The sequence below is a fragment of the Phyllobates terribilis genome, unplaced genomic scaffold, assembly GCF_046119375.1.
Source record: "Phyllobates terribilis strain yellow unplaced genomic scaffold, ASM4611937v1 Scaffold_1__5_contigs__length_1240528914, whole genome shotgun sequence".
Classification (NCBI taxonomy): domain Eukaryota; kingdom Metazoa; phylum Chordata; class Amphibia; order Anura; family Dendrobatidae; genus Phyllobates; species Phyllobates terribilis.
In genome coordinates, this window is record NW_027362761.1 from 299,169,460 (window position 1) to 299,187,123 (window position 17,664).

Consider the following 17,664-nt stretch of genomic DNA (forward strand, 5'->3'; position numbering starts at 1 on the left):
GATGCTGGCTTCATCCTACTTTTGCCTCAATCGTGAATTTTCACAGAGCATACCATTGTAACTTTTAAAACTGGTGTAAATGGGTGCTTGTATTTGCCCTCTCCTACACTTACAGATATGGAAGCCACAAATATGATAGCTGCCACACTACATTAATAGCACAGTGTATCATGGCACTCAATGGTATTTGCACAGAATGTTTAGTCTTATTTCACTTTGAATGAGTAGTGCTGTAAGTTATTAATGTAGCACCTCACAAATGTAATATTAACCACTAGCTACAATTGTATGCTGACATTTAAGAGGACGTCAATTACCCTAACTCAGTTACTAGTTTTTGCCATAAATGCTTAAGAATAATGCCCCATAAAGATCCACATAAAGCATTTCTGCCAATTTTCATGTTGTTCTATGCCTTTCTGCTTAACTTCCTGTGCTCTGCTATCACAGCCATCACTTCCGCTTTAGAATCTTCTGCTCTCTTTTGACAATATTTCCTATCACGGCAGCAGTGACCACACGCCCTGTAATTCAGCCTAAACTGTTCCCACTCTACCCCCAGCATAACACAAAGCATGGACATGATTTCCTGTACAGGACACTCTTGGGGTGTTTTCACATTGCGTTCTGTGTCCCCGTCGGGGCAGACGTCAGAAATTCCCTGCAAAACGGGGTGTGAATGTTGGCTACTGCATCTTAGTGTCTGCCTCCTGTAGGTGTACAGTCTCGAAAAAAGTGCATGTTCGGTCTGCCATCAACATTGCAGTCTATGGCCCTCATCAGCGCATACAGATCCCATTTTGCTGGGTATTTCAGATGTATGCCCGACGGGAACACAGAACGCAATGTGACAGTAGTCTTACAGAGAATATAAGTAGTGAACAAAGCACCAGAACAGAAACCCTGGCAATAAAGATTACCCCTTATTTTCCTTCATTGACTAATAGATAGATAGATAGGTAGGTAGATAGATATGTGGATGGGATGCATCATTTGGATGGAGAGAGATATATGAATGCATTCATATAATAGAGAGTATACAGCAGGGTGTATATGAATTACAAAGGGTATACAGCAGTGTGTGAACATGTACAGTACAGACCAAAAGTTTGGACACACCTTCTCATTTAAAGAATTTTCTGTATTTTCATGACTATGAAAATTGTACATTCACACTGAAGGCATCAAAACTATGAATTAACACATGTGGAACTATATACTTAACAAAAAAGTGTGAAACAACTGAAAATATGTCTTATATTCTAGGTTCTTCAAAGTAGCCACCTTTTGCTTTGATGACTGCTTTGCACACTCTTGGCATTCTCTTGATGAGCTTCAAGAGGTAGACACCGGAAATGGTCTTCCAACAATCTTGAAGGAGTTTCCAGAGATGCTTAGCACTTGTTGGCCATTTTGCCTTCACTCTGCGGTCCAGCTCACCCCAAACCATCTCGATTGGGTTCAGGTCAGGTGACTGTGGAGGCCAGGTCATCTGGCGTAGCACCTCATCACTTTCCTTCTTGGTCAAATAGCCCTTACACAGCCTGGAGGTGTGTTTGGGGTCATTGTCCTGATGAAAATTAAATGATGGTCCAACTAAACGCAAACCAGATGGAATAGCATGCCCCTGCAAGATGCTGTGGTAGCCATGCTGGTTCAGTATGCCTTCAATTTTGAATAAATCCCCAAGAGTGTCACCAGCAAAGCACCCCCACACCATCACACCTCCTCCTCCATGCTTCACGGTGGGAACCAGGCATGTAGAGTCCATCTGTTCACCTTTTCTGCGTCGCACAAAGACACGGTGGTTGGAACCAAAGATCTCAAATTTGAACTCATCAGACCAAAGCACAGATTTCCACTGGTCTAATGTCCATTCCTTGTGTTCTTTAGCCCAAACAAGTCTCTTCTGCTTGTTGCCTGTCCCTAGCAGTGGTTTCCTAGCAGCTATTTTACCATGAAGGCCTGCTGCACAAAGTCTCCTCTTAACAGTTGTTGTAGAGATGTGTCTGCTGCTAGAACTCTGTGTGGCATTGACCTGGTCTCTAATCTGAGCTGCTGTTAACCTGCGTTTTCTGAGGCTGGTGACTCGGATAAACTTATCCTCAGAAGCAGAGGTGACTCTTGGTCTTCCTTTCCTGGGGCAGTCCTCAGGTGAGCCAGTTTCTTTGTAGCACTTGATGGTTTTTGCAACTGCACTTGGGGACACTTTCAAAGTTTGCCCAATTTTTCGGACTGACTGACCCTCATTTCTTAAAGTAATGAAGGCCACTCATTTTTCTTTACTTAGCTGCTTTTTTCTTGCCATAATACAAATTCTAACAGTCTATTCAGTAGGACTATCAGCTGTGTATCCACCTGACTTCTGCACAACACAACTGATGGTCCTAACCCCATTTATAAGGCAAGAAATCCCACTTATTAAACCTGACAGTCCACACCTGTGAAGTGAAAGCAATTTCCGGTGACTACCTCTTGAAGCTCATCAAGAGAATGCCAAGAGTGTGCAAAGCAGTCATTAAAGCAAAAGGTGGCTACTTTGAAAAACCTGGAATATAAGACATATTTTCAGTTGTTTCACACTTTTTTGTTAAGTATATAATTCCACATGTGTTAATTCATAGTTTTGATGCCTTCAGTGTGAATGTACAATTTTCAAAGTCATGAAAATACAGAAAAATCTTTAAATGAGAAGGTGTCTCCAAACTTTTGGTCTGTACTGTATATACACCCTGCTATATACGAATATGGACAAAATTGTTGATACTTTTCTGGAAAACTCACAATGGTCACTGAAATAACTTAAAACTGACAAAAATTAGTTTTCAACTTAAATTTACTGAATAACAACTAATGAGAATCAGACTTTGCTTTTAAGTGTGGTTTAACAGAAAATTAAAAAAACTAAATAAATATTGAAAATGCCCTGGACAAAAATAATGGTACCCTTAACTGAATATTTTGAGGCAATCACTGCAAACAATATTTGTAACTCTCAATGAGAGATACTTCTGCCCCTCTCTATATTGCTCACCTGCAGTACACGGAGCCTGTATGGTGCCAATACACATGTAACATTACTGACTGCGGGAGAGATTCAGAATTCCCACTGCTAGTTGAAGTGGGAAACATGTTAGGAAAGAGAAACTGTTCGTGCAGTGATTTATCCATCTTCAAACTATATAAGAGTTTTAGTATGGTGAATTGGAAATAAGAGTGCTTTCACATTGCACTTTTCTCCATGGTCGTGGGTCCCGTCAGAGGATTAAAAACATCCCAATGGGCATCATTTTCAGAGGTATATGCCTACCGGAGGCAGATACGCAGAGAGACCTCAAGTGAGCTCTGATTGTCATTAAAAAAAGCCACTTAATCTGCTCTGTTTGATGCTTGTCTCTTATTCACTTGTTGCCAATGCTTCTGGCTCTGGCTAAGCCCTAACACCTCCCCATTTGACCAAATGAGGTGACACACAATATGATGTATCATACACAAGGAGGCGAAAGCTCCACAAAATATAGCATTGCACATCCACATATAGAAAAATGTAAATAATTTATTGACTTACAAATGAAAGAAACATCAAAAAAGACAAAGACTTCTTAAAAAAACAATAACAAATCTGTTATGGCTAAAATAATCTAACATAAATCCCATCAATAAGCAATGTCCTAATTCAATAGGTAAAATTATAAATATATACAATCCCCTATATAAATGATCAAAAATATGACATAGAGGCAGGCATTTAGGAGTCACCCTAGTAATCTCTGTATAAAAAAAGACAAGCAAACTATTGTGAAGCGTAAGCAACCAGATATGGTAATCTAAATGCAGAGAATGTAGCAAAAATAAGATAATCCCTTATTTGAGCAGCTAAAGAGAATTAAAAAATCCAGATGCAATATTCTGTATTTAATGTCACAAAAGGAAAAGTATGAAGATCAATATGCTCATTGGCTCGGATAATCATGCGTATTGCTGCCGCATGGCAGTTTCCTCAAAACTTGTTGGTGTTAGGTCAGACATATATACTGATATTTGAAATCAGTTCATATGTATAGTGTATGATTTCTTGATCAGGAAGTGAAAGTATATCATAGAGTACAAAGTGCAAAGATTAAAGGACCAAAGTGCATGCACCAGATGGTTAACCGAAAAATCACATATATGACTGACATATGGATGCTTGGTAAGGAAATGCAAATACAAGGTTAGAGATGAATGCACATGCGCAATAAATTATAACTGCATTGAAAAGTTCTATTTAGGGGTGAGCAAAGCCAAATGATAAAGTTCTGGGTCTGTACCAGACACCTAGTGTCCGATACCGAATCCTGAACACGGTCTTTACTGTATGCTCCGTTTCCTGTTTGGGTTCGCCAGTCTAACAAAGCTTGTTAAAAGGCTGCAGCACAGCCAATCAACAAGCTTTTAGACTGTGGGCAATTTAGGAGCCATCATAGCCATGCTAAGTATTGGTATGGGTCTGATTGGCCGGTGCACCATGTGACCCGGACTGTATAAAGGCCGGATCACGAGTGCTGCCGCCATTCTGCTCTTATTAGTGTAGGGATAGGACGCTGCTAAAGTGACAGACATATTCTGACTGCACACTCTGCAAAAAAGCTGTTGCAAGCTATATCTGTGGGAGTACTGTGCCAAAAGCCTGTCAAGGGAATACCGCAACAGAGAGGGGTCAGACGATTGCAGCATCTGGTTTCACAAACTCCTGCACTGGTTAGAAGTACTTCACCATCTTATTAACCCCTTTCTGACCCAGGGCGTATTAGTACGTATCTGTGCCCTGGGCCTTATGGGCCTGATAAGTATTAATACACCCTGGCGATTTCGCCCGCGCACAAGCAGTGTGGGCGAGATCACCGCCGGGTGTCAGCTGATTGTCACAGCTGACACCGTGTGATATGTGCAGGGAGCAGTCCTGCACCGCTCCCGGCACATTAACCCCCGAAATGCTTCGATCGAAATCGATCGCAGCATTCTGGTGGCAAGAGGGGTAAGCGCGATACTTACCTACTCTGCCGGCGTCCAGCGGCGTCTGCATCCGACTCCGGATGTTGCCATGGTGACCCGACATCATCATGACAACATCCGGGTCACCAGGAGGCAGGAAGTTGCTTTGGTCATGCGTAGTGCCCCACCAAAGTAACTTTCTCCCTGTGCAGCGTTGACAGGCTGCATGGCATAGGGAGCTGCTGCTCTCTATGCCATGCAGGCGATCAGGCTGCAAAAAGTGAAAGTCCCATAGTGGGACAATGTGAACAAGTAATAAAAATGTCAGAAAGTGAAAAAAAACATAAAATCTTTAAAAAAAAAATATAAAAAAAAATGAAAAAAAATAATAATAAATAAATATATATATTGTACCCATAAATAAACAATCTTATGAAAAAAAAAAATAAACCAATAAAAGTACACATATTTGGTATCGCCGCGTCCAGAACGACCTGACCTATAAAACTGTCCCACTAGTTAACCCCTTTAGTGAACACGGTAAAAAAAAAAAAAGACGAAACATAAAATGATGTTTTATCAAAATACCACCAAACAAAAAATGGAATAAAACGCGATAAAAAAGACAAATGTAAATAAAAATGGTACCGCTGAAAACATCATCTGGTCCCGCAAAAAACAAGCTCCAATAGAGTTCCAACAACAGAAAAATATAAAAGTTATAGCTCTCAGAATAAAGCGATGCAAAAACAATTCTTTTTTCTATAAAATAGTTTTTATTGTGTAAAAGCGCCAAAATATAACAAAAAAAAAAAAATATGTGTTACCACTGTAAACGTACTGACCCAAAGAATAAAGCAATCTTATCAATTTTACCACACGCAGAACGGCATAAAAGAAAAAAAAAAAAACAATTCCTGAATTGTTGGCTTTTGTTTATTCTGCCTCCCAAAAATTGGAATAGAAAGCGATAAAAAAATGTAATTTGCCCGAAAATGAAACCGATAAAAACGTCAACTTGTCCCGCAAAAAACAAGCCATCACATGACTCTGTCAGCCGAAATATGGAAAAATTATTTCTCTCAAAATATGGCGATGCAAAAGCTAGTTATTGCAAAAAAAATGCGTCTTTTAGTGTGTGACAGCTGTCTATCATAAAAATCCGATATGAATCTGGCATCACTGAAATTGCACCGACCCGAAGAATAACGTCGTCTAATCACTTATAATACATGAGGAACGGCGTAAAAAATAAACTTTAGGGTTAGGGTTGTGTAATGGTTAGGGTTGTGCTAGGGTTTGGGTTAACGTTGGGGTAGGGTTAGGGTTGGGCTAGGGTTGGGGTTGGGGTTAGGGTTGGGCTAGGGTTAGGCTAAGGTTAGGGTTAGGCTAGGGTTAGGGTTGGGCTAAGGTTCAGGTTGGGGTTGGGATTTTTTCAGAAGTAAAAAAAAAAAAATGATGACGATATGGCGACTAGTGAGCGCAAGTACTCGCTACTTGAGTTTGCATTGGGTGCTTGGGTATGCACCGAGTATGGTGGGTGCTCGAGTGACTTGCTCGAGTCTCCTCCCCAAATGTTTTGCAGCTAAAACCTTGCAGGGATTGCCTGCCATGCACGAGCGATCCCCGCATGTTTTTTTTGGGGTGTCTAATTAAAAAAACATGCGGGGCAGGGACTCGAGCATGTCACTTGAGCACCCGCGATACTTGGTGCATACCCTAGTACCTGATGCAAACACAAATAGCGAGCACTTGCACTCAAGACTAATGACAGCTTATTCAATATGGTGACCTAATGTTATCAAATTCTGTGTCGTACCTCTGGGTTCAAAATGTTCACTATACCCCTTGATAAAATCCTGGAGGGGTGTAGCTTTCAAAACAGAGTCACTGGGGGGAGGGTGGGGTGGTTTCCACTATTTAGGCACATCAGGGACTCCCCAAAGGCAACCTGTTACCCTTGTGAAAATGCAAAATTGGGGGCTGAAAAACATTTTTGTTGAAAAAATGTGAAAATGTTATTTTTACTGTTCAATGTTATAAACTTCTGTGAAGCAGCTGGGGGTTCAGGGTGCTCACCACATATCTAGATATGTTCCCTAAGGGGTCTAGTTTCCAAAATGGTGTCACTTGTGGGGGGTTTCCACTGTTTAGGCACATCAGGGGCACATCCGCTAATTATTCAAGCAAATTTTACTTTCAAAAAGTCAAATGGTGCTCCTACCCTTCCGAACTCTGCCATGCGTCCAAACAGTGGTTTTCCCCAACATATGGGGTATTGGCTTACTCAGAAGAAATAGCACAACAAACTGCATGGTGCAATTTCTCCTGTTACCATTATAAAAATGCCAAATTAGGGGCTGAAAAACATTTTTGTTGGAATAATGTGAAAATTTTATTTTTACGGCTCAATGTTATAAACTTCTGTGAAGCACCTGGGGGTTCAAGGTGCACACCACACATCTAGATAAGTTCCCTAAGGGGTCTAGTTTCCAAAATGGTGTCACTTGTGGGGGGTTTCCACTGTTTAGGCACATCAGGGGCTTCCCAAACGCAACATGGCGTCCGCTAATTATTTAAGCAAATTTTACATTCAAAAAGTCAAATGGCGCTCCTTCCCTTCCGAACCCTGCCATGCGCCCAAATAGTGGTTTTCCCCCACATATGGGGTATCGGCTTACTCAGGAGAAATTGCACAACAAACTGCATGGTGCAATTTCTCCTGTTACCCTTATGAAAATGCAAAATTGGGGGCTAAAAGACATTTTTGTTGGAAAAATGTGAAAATTGTACTTTTACGGCTCAATGTTATAAACTTCTGTGAAGCATCTGGGGGTTCAAGGTGCACACCACACATCTAGATAAGTTCCCTAAGGGGTCTAGTTTCCAAAATGGTGTCACTTATGGGGGGTTTCCACTGTTTAGGCACATCAGGGGCTCCCCAAATGCAACATGGCGTCCGCTAATTATTCAAGCAAACTTTACATTCAAAAAGACAATTGACGCTTCTTCCCTTCCGAACCCTGCCGTGCGCCCAAACAGTGGTTTTTCCTCACATATGGGGTATCTGCATGCTCAGGGGAAATTTCACAACAAATTATGGGGTCCATTTTTTCCTGTTAACCCTGCAAAAATAAAAAAAATTGGGTCTAAAGTAACATTTTTGTGAAAAAAGTTAAATGTTCATTTTTTTCTTCCACATTCCAAAAATTCCTGTGAAGCACCTGAAGGGTTAATAAACTTCTTGAATGTGGTTTTAAGCACCTTGAGGGGTGCAGTTTTTAGAATGGTGTCGCTTTTGGGTATTTCTGTCATAAAGGCCCCTCAAAGTCACATCAAATGTGATGTGGTCTCTAAAAAAAATGGTTTTGTAAAATTTGTTGTTAAAATGAGAAATCGCTGGTCAACTTTTAACCCTTATAGCTCCCTACTAAAAAAAATTTTGGTTCCAAAATTGTGCTGATGTAAAGTAGAAAGGTTATTTATTAACTATTTTGTGTGACATATCTCTTTGATTTAAGGGCATAAAAATTAAAATTTTGAAAATTGCAAAATTTTCAAAATTTTCGGCAAATTTTCAATTTTTTCTCAAATAAACGCAAGTGATATCGAAGAAATTTTACCACTATCATGAAGTACAATATGTCACGAAAAAACTTTCTCATAATCAGGGGGATCCGTTGAAGCATTCCAGAGTAATTACCTCATAAAGTGACAATGGTCAGAATTATAAAAATTGGCCTGGTCATTAACGTGCAAACCACCCTCGGGGGTAAAGGGGTTAAACCATGTAGGTTTTTTTCTTGCTAGCATTGCAATGGTTAATCTGGTCAGTTGAAGCTCCTGGAGCTTTCCTATTTGTAATGTCTCAGCTTTCAGTGTTGGCCACTCCCTTCTGCCATATATGCTCACCTCTGGCACTAGGAGTTGCTGTTATGATCTGCAACAAGAACTAAGCAAAGATAGGGGAAAGCTGTCCCTACAGTAAGACTAAGCTGAATCTCTACGATGTAGCGGGCTGCCTGTTCCTAGTGAACAGACCCGCCTTCGTCCTCGGCTAGTCTGAACGATGACATATAGAATTAAGGGAGGGGTCCCTAAAAGAACTAAGGACTGAGACAAAAATGGGACACCTCCTAAACAGAAATTGTTGTAGAACACAAAAGACAAACTGACAAAAAGTACTAGAGGTCCAAGAGGACCAAGAAAATTGACAGAGAAAGGCACCGAAGCACCAGGCTAGCAAAACAGTCAAACAACACTGAAGTCCAGCAAAGCCAGAAGGGCAGAGCTGGAATATATAGGCAGATGGTCACGTGACCGCAAAACACAAGATAGCAAAAACTAACAGGAGGGTTCTAACAGTTGCCAGTGTTAGTTCTTACTGATTGGTGTGGAATTGGAAGTGTTGTCTGTGGTTGAAGTTGGCATTTGGAGATTTGCTCAGGAGATTGTTGCTTGGAGTTTTGTCTGTGTGCACATCCTCATCCTCTCCTATTTGGTTTCTCCTTCCTTTATCTCCCCTGTGTTCCACTCTGTTTTTTGGTTCATGTATTTTGCATGATTGCTATTTTCATTTATCCCTGTGTGTCTCCCCCTTGTTTGTCTGGTTAGTGCATTCCTATTCATTTCAGCTTCCACCCTACCTGGGGGGGTAGATAAGGATTCATTTAAGAGCTTATTAAGGCATGTGAACCTGGCGTCTCCACCTTCAGGGGTAATCTGGAGAACAGGGATAGACTAGGGCACCCTAGGTTTTAGGGACCTGGATAGAGCGCACATTCCCCATATCTGTGGGAGTACTGTGCGAAAAGCCACTGTGTATACTCTGCAACCCATACTTGTGAGAGTACTTGTGCCTATGTACAGTAAAATCCTTTAACATTATAACTCCAAAATGAAAACATTCTTCTCTCAGTACAAATGCATAACATAAATAGTCCTTTCCTCAGGAAGAATGAATATAGTAAATGAAGGAGCCTCACCAATCAACAGTAGATATTCCAGGCAGTATCATTTCAAGCAGTTTTAAAATATGATCACCAAATAAACCGACCTTTGTTCAGTGTCAGAACAGCTCCACTCTGCTGAACTAACTCAGCTACCTGTTATTAGGTCTGTAAGTTCCGTGCTGGGTTATGGGAATGACCTTTCCCACCCAGGCTTTTTTGGTTGTGCCTAAACCCCGGATCCAAAATCCAGTTAAATTAAAACTCTCTCTGTAACCTAGTTTGACTGGTACAGACTTTACATTATTGTGCCCAACCACGTGGTTGACACATATCTGCCATTCAAGACCTTACATCCTGCTTTCTTACAATATATTGTAGGGATTCACTCCCTCTGGTAGTCGATAGCGTTCACACAGGCATTGCGGTCTGGTCCAAATATCTGAAGTTTTATTGCTTCATAAGACTCTAGTGGTTACAAAAACAAAACAGGCACAAAGGTTTAATAGTACAAGCAGACAAGTAATATCAGGACAGGCTCACCTTTTCAGATCACAGTCCTCTTGCTCTCAGCTCGTGGCTGAGGCTGCCAACACTAGAGGTCTTTTTCTTACTCCCACACACAGACAACAGTATCTCACCCATGTAGCAATCCAAGTACTTCCCCTGGCCCTGTTTGGTCAGAAACAAATGGTACTCTGCAGCTCCCAGCAGAATCCACATTCTGCTCTGTTCCCCAGCACACTGAAGACCAAGTGAACCAATTTCTTGGTTCTAGTAAAAAGCTAGGCAGGTGCCTCTAATCAAACCCTGCATGCACACATACACACCTCTATATACATACATATATTATGTTTTATATTTTGCTTTATTACGTATATAAGAATGTGTTTGTGTGTGTGTGTTTATAAACAGCTTTTATAACATTATTTGTTGTAACAATTGCCACCTTGCATCTAATAGGACACAGGTTATACTGAAAGTGCAATGTTTATATTATTCTACTGTTTTATAAATTTATTCTCATATGTTAATGCACCAGAGACCCATCCCGAAAATTGTTATTCCAGCTGTGAACAATGCACTATTTCTGCAGTTCTCTTAGTAACTTGCTGTGCTTATTTCACTCTAAATTACTCTTGATAGAAAATTTGCCATTTAGCATTATTCACATTAAGTAAAAATATGGGACTTTGTAAATAGATGAAGGAAATAAAAAATTGTTTAAAGGCCATCACTCACTGTTTTCTGAACACAATTGAAAACAGCGGACATTGTAATACATGAAAATACAAATGATGTTTTCTACTAACATGTTTAAAGTATTTATGCGGTAATAATACCCTATACTAATATAAGCATATTTTCATTAATCAGGGATCTGTGGGATAAGCTTAAGTTAATATTAATTTGTCAAGAAACAATTTTGGAGTTCAATGGCTAAGACATTCTTGAAGGTGATGGATGAGTAGTCGAGTAACAGTACAGAGGAAGGCTAAAGGCAAGAAGCACAATAATCATCAAGGAGAAAGTCGAAAGTACCAGGACTAAGCTTATATATAAAGTCCAAGTGCAGGGCCATTCAGGAAATAATGACTGAATGTAGAGAAGCAAGAACCTACACCAAAACTTCTCAAACAGTGAAAATGGTTCTGCTGGTAAGGTGCACTCTTGTTGTGAATGAGATGCTGCTAATGATGCAGTTTTCATATCTTTGTTTAGCAACATAAATGACAAGTTTTGTACTAATTTTAAAATAATATTGGTTTCAGGAGACAAAAAAGGAAACAGAAATACATATACAGTAATTGGCTTTCACTATATCTTGGTCTTTCTTGTGAGGCTACAGTAGAAAAAGTTTGAGAACCCATGACCTAGACTATGGCTCTGATATTGGAGCTGTTTGGACTCCCTATAAGCATAATGAAGAAGAACAGGACATGTAGGTTTGAATCCTGACATGAATGTATGACATTGCTAGGAATCCATCCTTGTACATCGAATTGGTCAGCATTGTGCAGATATATACACCAATTCTTAATTCTGCTGAGTCTTTTTCTGATTTTACGTACAGAAAAAAATTAGATACTTTCCCTTTTAACAAAAGGAGATTTCCTTTGTTTCATATGCGTCAGCCTTAGTATTGAAGGATCTATACTGACATCTCATTGGCTATGAAAGGCCTTCAGGCCTGTGTTTTAAGTAAATCTGTGAGCGCATATCTTGGGTTTTAATTTGGTGCAGGCAATATTGTTTTTATGGCAATTATATACCATTGGTGTTCCAACACATGACAGCTAAAAACAGTGATCAAAAGATTTTATTTTGGAATGAATAAGCGGAATAATAATACCGAGTTGTCCGTATTTCATACGTTTTAGAAGGCATGGAAAAATAACACAATGTATGGTTTTATGAAAAGATGGCCAAGGAATGTTACAGTATTCAGAATACAGGTATTTACCAACACAGATATGTCAGTATTGCTGACAGATCCTCTTCAATTTTTGTTCAGTCTCAGCAGAACACACAGTTTTGATTATAGTTTTTTACCTATATAAATCAGTACATTATTGTTTGAGAAAATTAAATGTACACCATCAATTAGGGAATACTGCACCAAGATCGGCCCCAACAGGTCTTCTCACAAGACTGCCCTTTGTTACTGGAGATTATAAGACTCTTTCATAAAGTTAACAAATTAACAAAAGTAAAAAAAATCTGAAAAGTTAACAAATTACATAGATATAACATTGCTAGAACTATAAAATCCTATAGTATAAATGCAACATATTTTTTTAGCATTCATTGAATGCCATCTCCTCAAAAATATTTTTTTTTCAAATGAAATGGTAAGTCATGTGTACTCTTCAATGGTCCTAAAAACACATTAAACAGCTATTTCAAGAAAAAAAAGTATAAAAAATGTTATTGCTTTATGACGGAGCCAATAGTGAAATAAATTGTTGCACTGTTGAGTATATGGTTTGACTGCGCTATGAAGGAGTTAAAAGAACATGGAAGTGAAACCAAATCAGAGTAAAAGAAAATAATATCTTTGTTTTATTTTTCTACTTGGATTTTGTAACAAACACAAAAGAGAATAGAGGTACAATGGATATGTCATAACAGCGCTTTCTTTACAGTTTATTAATAGTTAACATATAATGAGGGATATTAATATATGTAAGTAATTCAGAGATGTGTTTTAAAATCAAAACAGCAAAAACAAAGTACCAAACATGGAAGAAAACTAATAATTAATTTTGCAAGACTTTAGTTTTAACATTCATGCCCTACAAATAATAGCTTTATCATTTTCAGTAAGAGAAACAAAATAATAGTTGTTACACCAAAACACAATTTCAAATACCAAAGAGAGAGGTCTGGGAATACAAATGTATGGCAGTTTTTGACACATTTAACACAGAACTGAATTTCTCTTAAAGTTATATGTCTTGATACAATAACTAAGGAATCTGGCCCAGAGTGTTATGCCTGTGTAGTAACTTACTCGGGAAAATAGGTTATACGCTAAAAAGCTGAAATTGACCCTGCCAGCTCCTGTACAGGTTTGTACCAGACACCTAGTGCCAAACTCCGAACACAGACTTTGCCCCGGAATTCCACTTTTCTGTTCAGGTTTGGTGCTGAATAAAGTTTGCTGAAAGGCTGCAGCACAGCCAATTATCAAGCTTTTAGGCTGTGGTCACTTCCAGAGCCATCATAGCCATGCCAAGTATTGGCATGCCTGTGATTCGCTGGAGCAACACGTGACCTGGCCTGTATAAATTCCGGATCATGGGTTGCGCCACCATTTTACTCTGAGCCTGGTGTAGAGGGCCATAACAGCCTGGTGCAGCATGCTCTAACAGTCTGGTGCACAATGCCATAACAGCCTGGTGTAGAGTACCATAACAGTCTGGTGCCGCGTGCCCTAACAGCCTGGTGCAGTGTGCCCTAACAGCCTGGTGCAACGTGCCCTAACAGCCTGGTGCACAATGCCATAACAGCCTGGTGTAGAGTACCATAACAGTCTGGTGCAGCGTGCCCTAACAGCCTGGTGCAACGTGCCCTAACAGCCTGGTGCACAATGCCATAACAGCCTGGTGTAGAGTACCATAACAGTCTGGTGTAGCCTGCCCTAACATTATGGTGCAACGTGGCCTAACAGTCTGGGGCACAATGCCATAACAGCCTGGTGTAGAGTACCATAACAGTCTGGTGCAGCGTGCCCTAATAGCCTGGTGCACAATGCTATTACAGCCTGGTGTAGAGTACCATAACAGTCTGGTGCAGCGCGCCCTAACAGCCTGGTGCAACGTGCCCTAACAGCCTGGTGCACAATGTCATAACAGCCTTGTGTAGAGTACCAAAACACTCTGGTGCACAATGCCCTAACAGCCTGGTGCACATGACATAACAAAAAACAATTGAATCCGGCACTCTTTTTAGAGATTTTAATGAAAGAAATTTTAGTGTATATATTATATTTCATATGACAATTCGGTCTTTATGACCTTCATCAGATTTATACCCTGTAAAAGTAAAAAGAATAAAGGAATGTGTTCAAGTTTACACACTCTGACCAGTATAAATTAACAGTCAATATAGAAAATTAACATAGATACTTAACATTATGCAACAAATATTTTGACAAAGCCACAACGGGCAGCATAGGGATCAAAACATCTTGTAATGTCATAGGTACGAAGACCTAGATATATAAACATCAGCTAGACATAACAATTATCATAATTACCTATTGATATATATATATATATATATATATATATATATATATATATATATATATACACAGTTAGGTCCATATATATTTGGACAGAGACAACATTTTTCTAATTTCGGTTCTAGACATTACCACAATGAATTTTAAACAAAACAATTCAGATGCAGTTGAAGTGAAGACTTTTAGCTTTCATTTGAGGGTATCCACATTAAAATTGGATGAAGGGTTTAGGAGTTTCAGCTCCTTAACATGTGCCACCCTGTTTTTAAAGGGACCAAAAGTATTTGGACAATTGACTCCAAGGCTATTTCATGGATTGGTGTGGGCAATCCCTTCATTATGTCATTCTCAATTAAGCAGATAAAAGGCCTGGAGTTGATTTGAGGTGTGGTGCTTGCATTTGGAAGGTTTTGCTGTGAACTAAACATGCGGTCAAAGGAGCTCTCCATGCAGGTGAAACAAGCCATCCTTAAGCTGCAAAAACAGAAAAAACCCATCCGAGAAATTGCTACAATATTAGGAGTGGCAAAATCTACAGTTTGGTACATCCTGAGAATGAAAGAAAGCACTGTTGAACTCATCAATTCAAAAAGACCTGGGCGCCCACGGAAGACAACAGTGGTGGATGATCGCAGAATATTCTCCATGGTGAAGAGAAAGCCCTTCACAACAGCCAACCAAGTGAACAACATTCTCCAGGAGGTAGGCGTATCAATATTCAAATCTACCTTAAAGAGAAGACTGCATGAAAGTAAATACAGAGTGTTCACTGCACGGTGCAAGCCACTCATAAGCATGAAGAATAAAAAGGCTAGACTGGACTTTGCTAAAAAAGCCAGCACAGTTCTGGAAGAACATTCTTTGGACAGATGAAACCAAGATCAACCTCTACCAGAATGATGGAAAGAGAAAAGTATGGAGAAGGCGTGGTACAGCTCATGATCCAAAGCATACCACATCATCTGTAAAACACGGCGGAGGCAGTGTGATAGCTTGGGCATGCATGGCTGCCCGTGGCACTGGGTCACTAGTGTTTATTGATGATGTGACACAGGACAGAAGCAGCCGAATGAATTCTGATGTATTCAGAGCCATACTGAGTGCTCAAATCCAGCCAAATGCAGCCAAACTGATTGGTCGTCGTTTCATACTACAGATGGACAATGACCCAAAACATAAAGCCAAAGCAACCCAGGAGTTTATTAAAGCAAAGAAGTGGAATATTCTTGAATGGCCAAGTCAGTCACCTGATCTCAACCCAATTGAGCATGCATTTCACTTGTTAAAGACTATAAACTTCAGACAGGAAGGCCCACAAACAAACAGCAACTGAAAACCACCACAGTGAAGGCCTGGCAGAGCATCAAAAAGGAGGAAACCCAGCGTCTGGTGATGTCCATGAGTTCAAGACTTCAGGCAGTCATTGCTAACAAAGGGTTTTCAACCAAGTACTAGAAATGAACATTTTATTTACAATTATTTAATCTGTCCAATTAATTTTGGTCCCTTTAAAAACAGGTTGACACATGTTAAGGAGCTGAAACTCCTAAACCCTTCATCCAATTTTAATGTGGATACCCTCAAATGAAAGCTGAAAGTCTTCACTTCAACTGCATCTGAATTATTTTGTTTAAAATTCATTGTGGTAATGTCTAGAACCAAAATCAGAAAAATATTGTCTCTGTCCAAATATATATGGACCTAACTGTATACAGTACAGACCAAAAGTTTGGACACACCTCATTTAAAGATTTTTCTGCATTTTCATGACTTTGAAAATTGTACATTCACACTGAAGGCATCATAACTATGAATTAACACATGTGGAATTATATACTTAACAAAAAAGTGTGAAACAACTGAAAATATGCATTATATTCTGGTTCTTCAAAGTAGCCACCTCTTGCTTTGATGACTGCTTTGCACACTCTTGGCATTCTGTTGATGAGCTTCAAGAGGTAGTCATCGGAAATGGTCTTCCAACAATCTTGAAGGAGTTCCCAGAGATGCTTAGCACTTGTTGGCCCTTTTGCCTTCACTCTGCAGTCCAGCTCACCCCAAACCATCTCGATTGGGTTCAGGTCTGGTGACTGTGGAGGCCAGGTCATCTGGGGTAGCACCCCATCACTCTCCTTCTTGGTCATATAGCCCTTACACAGCCTGGAGGTGTGTTTGGGGTCATTGTCCTGTTGAAAAATAAATGATGGTCCAACTAAACGCAAACTGGATGGAATAGCATGCCGCTGCAAGATGCTGTGGTAGCCATGCTGGTTCAGTATGCCTTTAATTTTGAATAAATCACCAACAGTGTCACCAGCAAAGCACCCCCACACCATCATACCTCCTCCTCCATGCATCACGGTGGAAACCAGGCATGTAGAGTCCATCCGTTCACCTTTTCTGCGTCGCACAAAGACATGGTGATTGGAACCAAAGATCTCAAATTTGGACTCATCAGACCAAAGCACAGATTTCCACTGGTCTAATGTCCATTCCTTGTGTTATTTAGCCCAAACAAGTCTCTTCTGCTTGTTGCCTGTCCTTAGCAGTGGTTTCCTAGCAGCTATTTTACCATGAAGGCCTGCTGCACAAAGTCTCCTCTTAACAGTTGTTGTAGACATGTGTCTGCTGCTAGAACTCTGTGTGGCATTGACCTGGTCTCTAATCTGAGCTGCTGTTAACCTGCGATTTCTGAAGCTGGTGACTCGGATAAACTTATCCTCAGAAGCAGAGGTGACTCTTGGTCTTCCTTTCCTGAGGCGGTCCTCATGTGAGCCAGTTTCTTTGTAGCGCTTGATGGTTTTTGCAACTGCATTGGGGACACTTTCAAAGTTTGCCCAATTTTTTGGACTGACATAATGATGGCCACTCGTTTTTCTTTACTTAGCTGCTTTTTTCTTGCCATAATACAAATTCTAACAGTCTATTCAGTAGGACTATCAGCTGTGTATCCACATGACTTCTGCACAACACAACTGATGGTCCCAACCC